This window comes from Colobus angolensis, unplaced genomic scaffold (genome assembly GCF_000951035.1).
Source record: "Colobus angolensis palliatus isolate OR3802 unplaced genomic scaffold, Cang.pa_1.0 Scaffold281, whole genome shotgun sequence".
Classification (NCBI taxonomy): domain Eukaryota; kingdom Metazoa; phylum Chordata; class Mammalia; order Primates; family Cercopithecidae; genus Colobus; species Colobus angolensis.
The window spans coordinates 618,003-625,935 of record NW_012116055.1 but is presented as its reverse complement, the minus strand read 5'-3'; the positions used below and the strand labels follow the sequence as shown (position 1 = coordinate 625,935).

At 39.4% G+C, this 7,933-nt stretch overlaps 1 pseudogene; it reads right to left on the bottom strand.

Annotated features, from left to right (window-relative positions):
- Window positions 1–207: 207 nt before the first annotated feature.
- On the bottom strand, window positions 208–652 carry LOC105516457 (annotated as a pseudogene).
- Window positions 653–7,933: the final 7,281 nt, after the last annotated feature.

The window sequence follows — 7,933 nt, the reverse complement described above, 5'->3', positions numbered from 1 at the left end:
TTCACATTTCACAATACAAATAAAAACTACTGTTTTTGGTTCACTTCTCCCCTCCAAAACTATTCTCTCTTTGATAAGAAAAGAAAGTCTTCCTTATCATGCTGTTAAGAAAACACCCAGAGTCACAGCACCATGGTCTCCTAGTGAAGTAGAACAAGTAATATAAACCTGATATACAAGGCCTCTGTACTATCCTTAACCATCGGCTCAAGTCATTCTAGGCCAAGCAGGTACCATCATGGGACAGGCAGGAGGCCTCATCATTGACATGTGGCCTCCCATGTGGCTTCATTCCAGGAGCAAGTCCCACTGGCATCATCCCATGAAAAGAAGGCCCATCACTGGCATCATGGGAGGGCTCCCATATGGGGTGCTGGCATTATATTTGGGCAAAGAGGACCTGGAAGGCTGGGGGGAGGTGGTATCATTGCCCCTGCAGAGGAGGAGCAGAAAATAGAGTAGGAAGTATCTTTCTTGGTTGAAATGCAGCCATTGTTTAGGCAATCAGGTTCTGAACCTGTTCTTCCATCCATTTCTGGTAGTAGTCTTTCACATTCTCTTTGTGTTTCCTACCACTGAAGTGGGCCTTTCTCACAGATGGAGAGTTGTGGGAGAGCTATGTATTGCAGTAGATAGAATAAGACTTGGGCATGTTGCTCTGAAGGAGGTTGGCCACTCCATTCCACAATGCCTGGAGATGACCTTGTAATGCATTTTTCAAACTTACAGCATAACATGAAAATAGTAGTAAAATGTTTTGGAAGAAAACCCACAATATTTTATTCCAGGAATTCTCTGACCATACTATCCTGTCTTTCTAGAACTTTTCATCCCTACTCTGATTATACCTGTTCTTTGATCTTCATAAGATCTTCAGCAACTTGTATACTTCATTTTACCCTAGACTTCTGTTTTGTATCATCCTTTCCTGTTTCATGTCTTCCTTTTCCTGCCCAGGTCCCATTCTTATCACTTCACTACTTTCTACCCAGAAAACCCAGCTTCCTTATCTCTTTTACCCCCTTCTATTAACCTGTCTTATAAATCTCCAACCCTGGATTAACCCAAACATATCCATCTTCTTCCATGCTACCCACTGGTAGCCAAGTGTCAGAGAAATACACACAGCTAGGTGGACTGGTGCTACTACTATACATTTAGGATTTCCAGTCTCATCTGGGTCCCCAGTGCTTCTAACCATCTGTATCTGTGTCCCTGGTCAGTTACCCTTTTCCCCTCTTCTCCATGATAGGTCCAAACTTCTGCTGTTCTTCTCATGCTCCCTAGCCTATCCTAAGTACCCCTACTTTCTTTAACTGATAAAACTGAGATGACCAGGGATGAGCTTCCTCAGTGGGAAGCTTATCACTCACAAGCTTATCCGCATCTCTCTTTTCCTTCCTGGGTGTCTTGGAGGACAAATGTGTCAAGGCCAGTGTCACCACGGTGCTCTTGAATTTACTCTTCTCCATATCCATCTAGGAATTTTTTCCATCAAAGATTCATTTTCTCTCCTGTTTCTTCAACTTCCCCCTCCTTCTGGTTTCTTCTCATCATATTCAAGTCTCTTTGAATCTAAAAAATAATAGGCAAAACTCTCACCATTCTACATTCCTTCTTCAGCTATCACTCCAATTTGTCTTCTTTATATCTGGGCTTCTGGAGAGGTCACCATTCAGCTTTGCCACTTCTTTGCTGTCCATCCAGTCCTTCATCAGATGTGACTTGGCTTCTGCCTCTTCAAATCCACAGAAACTGCTTGTCCTAAGGTCATCAATGACTTCCTCATTGTTTAACCCAGGGAACAGTTTGTTCTTTCCTAGTTGACTCCTCTGAGATACTTGGCATCATTGTTCTCCTTTTTGAAACCCTCTTCTTTAACTCCCAGTGGTATATAGGCTGTAGGTTTACTGATAGCTCCCAAATTCTATCTCTAGCCCAACCCATTCCTTCAGACCCTCATAGTGAACTGCACACGAAATTACCCACCTGAATCCAAATGCAACATATCCATAATGGGACCCATTTATGTCTCCCCAAGTTTCTTCCATTCTTGGGTCTCAATTACCAAATCGGAAGCCTGGGAGTCATCTTTAACTTCTCCCCTCACCTCCACCCTTACAGCCAATGGTTGCCAAGTATTTTCTACTCTACTTAATAAAAGGCCTTAATAAGAATGCCTCACTTCTAACTTAGACATTGAAAGAATCAACTGACTATTCTGCTTTATATCTTGCCCCAGCGAAATCTTATGGGGAGATTTGGAATTCTGTGGTTTTCTCATTCTGCTCTTAATACGTAACTTCCATTCACTGAATGGAAACACCTGACTTGGGAGCAGTGAACCCAGCTGCAGTGAAGGGTGCCAAGTATCAAGCTGATTTCTTTTTTAAGTATTTGTGTTGAGAAGACAGGGTTTTGCAAGCCATAATCATCTTGAATTGTGCATTGTTGAGCTGCTTTAAGCATACAAGCAAAAGAAATAAATTTGTAATATTCAGGGTAAAGTTAGGTCATGAAAATCATCACAGTGAAGTCATTTGTGGGGACTTGCCAGGTTCTTCTCATAAGGACGAATCTCACTAGTTCCCTTTGAAATGAAGGGGCTTGGAGTTCTGAACCACAGTTCTATCTCTGTGCTCCAAGTTAAAACACATGAAAATAAACCAGAGGACAGGAGTGTGCCTGCCACCCGCTCAGCAGCCCTTCTGGCACACACGGGTAGACGATCATGTGTAGATGCATTTACACGGGTAGATCCATCACCACAGCCCTACTTGATGTCATCACAAGGCATATTCCAAGACCCATCTGGAAGGTGTTTCAGAAGAGAAAAAGCCTAGAAGACTTCAACATTTATAAAACAGCCCATGCTAATCAGACTCAATTTTTTATCAGAAAAATTTTAAAGGGAGCAAAAATGAACTAAATACCATCCAAGATTCTTTCCAGCTGAAGAAAAATCTACAATCCCTTTAAGTCACTGGTTCTTAACTTTGGTGGCAGTGGAGGTGAAGGAGGTGTTGCAGACTCCTTTGAGAAATCAATGGAGGATACGGATTCTGTTTTCAAAAAATGCTTACACATGCACACACGCTTACACCCATGCTTACACACCCCCCAACCACACACCTTTATGTACAATTTCAAGAATTTCATGCATCCCAGTTGAAGATCTCATGTCTACATTTAGGCACTGACTACACATGAACTTGAACGTGACTGAAACTTTTTTCGTAATCACAAAAATATAAGATTTCCACTTAGCACCCTTGAAAATCACCCAGGCTTCTAACCTGTTCCTCTTCCATTTCCTAAGGGTTCTTACTATGGACTTCCCTCGGTGGTGGTGGCAGGGGAGCTATTTCTCAGCTCAGCAGAGAATGCTGTTTCATAGTTAAGCCAGTGTTTCTCACACAAAAGCCTTTGGGAGAACTTGGACCCATTCCACCTCCAGGCCCATGGCTTCTGGACTGGCTGTGCTAGGAAGGATAAGCCAAATTTTAGCTGTCCCCAGTAGGCTTTCCTCTCCACTGGGCTGAGAGTATTATCAAAGAGACCCCAGATTTAGAAGCCAGGCTGGAAGTGGGTAGAATGGTTCAAGCTGCTCCTTTTCTGAAGAGACAGAACATGGTCTGGCTTGTCTACAGGTTCGAGTCAGGGATGATGGGTGCCCAGGAGGAGGGGAGAATTGAAGTCATTAAGACAAGTAAACTGGTAAGGGCTTTGATGGTGCTGGCAGTTGACCTGAGTGGGACACATGGAACTGGAGCTTGTATTAAGAAGTTAAAGCTGGAGTAAAACGTTTCCCACACTTAAATGTTCTCAGTGCTCAGATCAGTCCACCTCTCTGAAGCTGCGGGAGAGTGTCTGGGGCAGCAGTATTTTTGTTGCTTTATTACTATCATTGCCATGTGGCCTCTAATCTCTGTTATTAAGAACAACTTTGGTTTACCAAGATTCTTCACTTTCTAGAAACTCCCATTTCACGATTCCTTAATGGTCATTTACTTACCACTTTCATTCGAGGGCTTTTTCAAGAATTTCAAAAAAGCGTCAAAATTTCTGACTCCCTTCTAACTTGAAGCCTCGAAAAAATATCTTGCATGCCACAACAACTAGATAAACATGTTTCAATTTCTCCAGTTGATGAAAAAGTCCAATTTTGTTTCATATTACTTCTGCAGAATTACAGAAAATGAAATGTTGGCAGAACTCCATGGGAAAAAATAGAAATTTTAGCAGTTTTGCCTAATTCAATTACATCATTACTTCCCAAACTCACCAGTTGTTATGCCATATTGCAAAATGTCACCAGTACACTCCCAGTTTCATATATTATGGAGAAAAGAGAATTTTATTATGTGCCTGTAGAGAAAGTGGAAGAGGAGCTTGTACAAGAGAAGTGTCACATGATAGTGACTGTGTGCACTCGCCTCCTACAAATTCTGATAGGTGCAGAGAAAAGATTTTAGCAAAGTTTATTAGTTCATATTTTTTTAAAGAAACAAAATTTCCACTTTTACTTTGCATTAATGAGTTAACACAATGTGTTCAATGTATTATGTAGAATAATACTCATGAAATAGATGCTTTCTGTGGACTCAAAAATAGAGGTTTTACATTCACAGTTCTGTCTACCTGGAACTCCCCATCATGTACACACACACTTTCTCTCTCTCTCTCTCTCTCTCTGTGTGTCTCTCTGACACACACACACACACACACACACACACACACACATTCACAAATTAATTCCAGGGCATCCTTCATTTTTCACCTGATTGGACAAGTGATTCTATGTCCAATGTGAGTGGAGAAGGGGCTCCAACCCAAGGATGTGGTATGTGTTCAAGAAGGGAGGAAAGGTGGGAAATTAGCAAGCATAAGGTTTCAGTGGAAACTATGTCATTCTCTTCCTGTCCCAATCCCCATGGCACTGTAAATGTGAAAGCAGCCCCAGCCCAAGCCTAAAGGAAGAATAATCTATTATTTGTGAACATAAGCAGTGAAGCCATGGAGCGCTTAAAGCACAAACACTGGAGGCAAAATGCCTGGATTTGACTCCCGGCTCTAAAGGTTACTACCTGTGCCACCACAGATAAATTGTTTAACCCCTTTTTTGCTTCAGTTTCCTAATTGGTAAGGGGAAATAATAATAATAACAGAAGAAGGAGGAGGAAGAGGAGGAGGAGCTGCAGCAGCAGCAAGATGTTGGAATAGAAGGCTCCACCTATCATCCCCCCTGCAAGGACACCCAGTTAACAACTATCTACACAGAAAAAACACCTTCATAAGAACCAAAAATCAGGCAAGCCCTCATAGTACCTGGTTTTAACTCCATATCATAGTACAAGATATAAATAGAAACAACAAAAAGTTAAAAAGCAGGGAAACAAAGTTATGGCATAGAGTTCTTATTTTTAATTTTTTGTTTGTTTATGCAAACAGTGTTATGTGGTTATGAGGTTAAAATAATGGGTTATAAGATAGTATTTGTAAGCTTCATGGTAACCTCAAACCAAAAAACATACAATGGAGACACAAAAACATAAAAAGCAAGAAACTAAATCATATCACCAGAGAAAATCACCTTCACTAAAGGAAGACAGAAAGGAAAGAAAGAAGGAAGAGAAGACCATAAAATAATCAGAAAACAACTAACAAAATGGAAGGAGTAAGTTCTTACTTATCAATAACATCATTGAATGTAAATGGACTAAACTTTCTAATCAAAAGACATAGACTGGCTGAATGGATGAAAAAATAAGACCCATTGATCTGCTGCCCACAAGAAACACACTTTCCCTATAAAGACACATATAGACTAAAAATAAAGGGACAGAAAAAGACATTCCATGCCAATGGAAACCAGAAAAGAGCGGGAGAAAGTATACTTACATCAGACAAAATAGATTTCAAAACAAAAACTGTAGGAAGCTACAAAGAAGATCACTAATGATAAAGGGGTCAATTCAGCAAGAGGATATAACAATTTTAAATATATACATACCCAACACTGGATCACCCAGATACACAAAGCACATGTTATTAGAGCTAAAAAGAGAGATAGGCCCCAGTGCAATAATAGCTGGAGACTTTGAGACACTTGACTTTCAGCATTAGACAGATCTTCTAGACATAAAATCAACAAAGAAACATTAGACTTAATCTGCACTACAGACCAAATGGATCTAATAAGATGTTTACAGAACATTTCATCCAATGGCTTCAGACTACACATTCTTTTTCTTAGCACATGCATCATTCTCAAGGATAGGCCATATATTAGGTCACAAAACAAGTCTTAAAACATTCAAAAAAAATTAAATAATATCAAGCATTTTCTCTGACCACAATGGAAAACTAGAGATTAATAACAAGAGAAATTTTGAAAACTATGCAAACACGTGGAAATTAAACAATATGCTCCTGAATGACCAGTGGGTCAATGAAGAAATTAAGAAGGAAACTGAAAATTTTCTTGAAACAAATGATAATGGAAACACAACATACCAAAACCTATGACATACAGCAAAACCAGGACTAAGAGGGAAGTTTATAGCTATAAGTGCCTACATCAAAAAAAAAAAAAAAAAAAAAAAAAAGAAAAAAAACCTTCAAATAAACAACCTAATGATGCATCTTAAGCAATGAGAAGAGCAAGAACAAACCAAACCCAAAATTAGTAGAAGAAAAGAAATAATAAAGATCAAAGTGGAAATTAATGAAATGGAAGTGAAAAAATACAAAAGATCAATGAAACAAAAAGTTGGATTTTGAAAAGTTAAACAAAATTGACAAACTTTGAGTCAGACTAAGAAAAAAGAGAAAAGACACAAATAAATAAAATCAGAAATGAAAAAGGAGACATTACAACTAATACAGCAGAAATTCAAAGGTTCATTAGAAGTTACTATGAGCAACTATATGCCAATAAATTAGAAAATCTAGAACAAATGGACAAATTTCTGAACACATACAATCTTCCAAGATTGAACCAGGAAGAAATCCAAAACCTGGACAAACCGGTAACAAGTAGTGAGATCAAAGCCATAACAAAAACTCTCCCAGTAAAGAAAAGCCCAGGACCCGATGGCTTCACTGATGAATTCTACAAAACATTTAAGGAAGAACTAATATCAGTCCTACTCAAACTATTTCAAAAAGCTAGAGGAGCAGGGAATACTTCCAAACTCATTCTATGAGGCCAGTATTACCCCAATACCAAAACCAGATAAAGACACCTCAATATAAGGAAACTACAGGGCAGAATCTCTGACAAATATTAATGCAAGTTTTTTCAACAAAGTAATAGCAAACCAAATTCAACAATACATTAGAAAGATCATTCATCATGACCAAGTGGGATTTATCCCTGGGACGCAAGAATGGCTCAACATACCAAATGCTTTGCAAAGACAGTTCAACACATCAAATCAGCCAATGTGATATATCAACAGAACGAAGGATAAAAACCATATGATTATTTCAATTGATGCTGAAAAAGGATTTGATAAAATTCAACATTCCTTCATGATAAAACCCCACAAAAAACTCAGTATAGAAGGAGTATAAGTTAACATAATAAAAGCTATATACAACAGACCTACAGCTAGTATCATACTTAATGGGGGAAAACTGAAATCCTCTCCTCTAAGATCTGGAACATGACAAGGATGCCCACTGATATCACTGTTATCCAACACAGTACTGGAAGTCCTAGCTAGAGCAATCAGACAAGAGAAAGACATAAAGGGCATCCAAATCAGAAAATAAGTGAAACGGCCGGGCACGGTGGCTCAAGCCTGTAATCCCAGCACTTTGGGAGGCCGAGACAGGTGGATCACGAGCTCAGGAGATCGAGACCATCCTGGCTAACACGGTGAAACCCCGTCTCTACTAAAAAATACAAAAAAACTAGCTGGGCGAG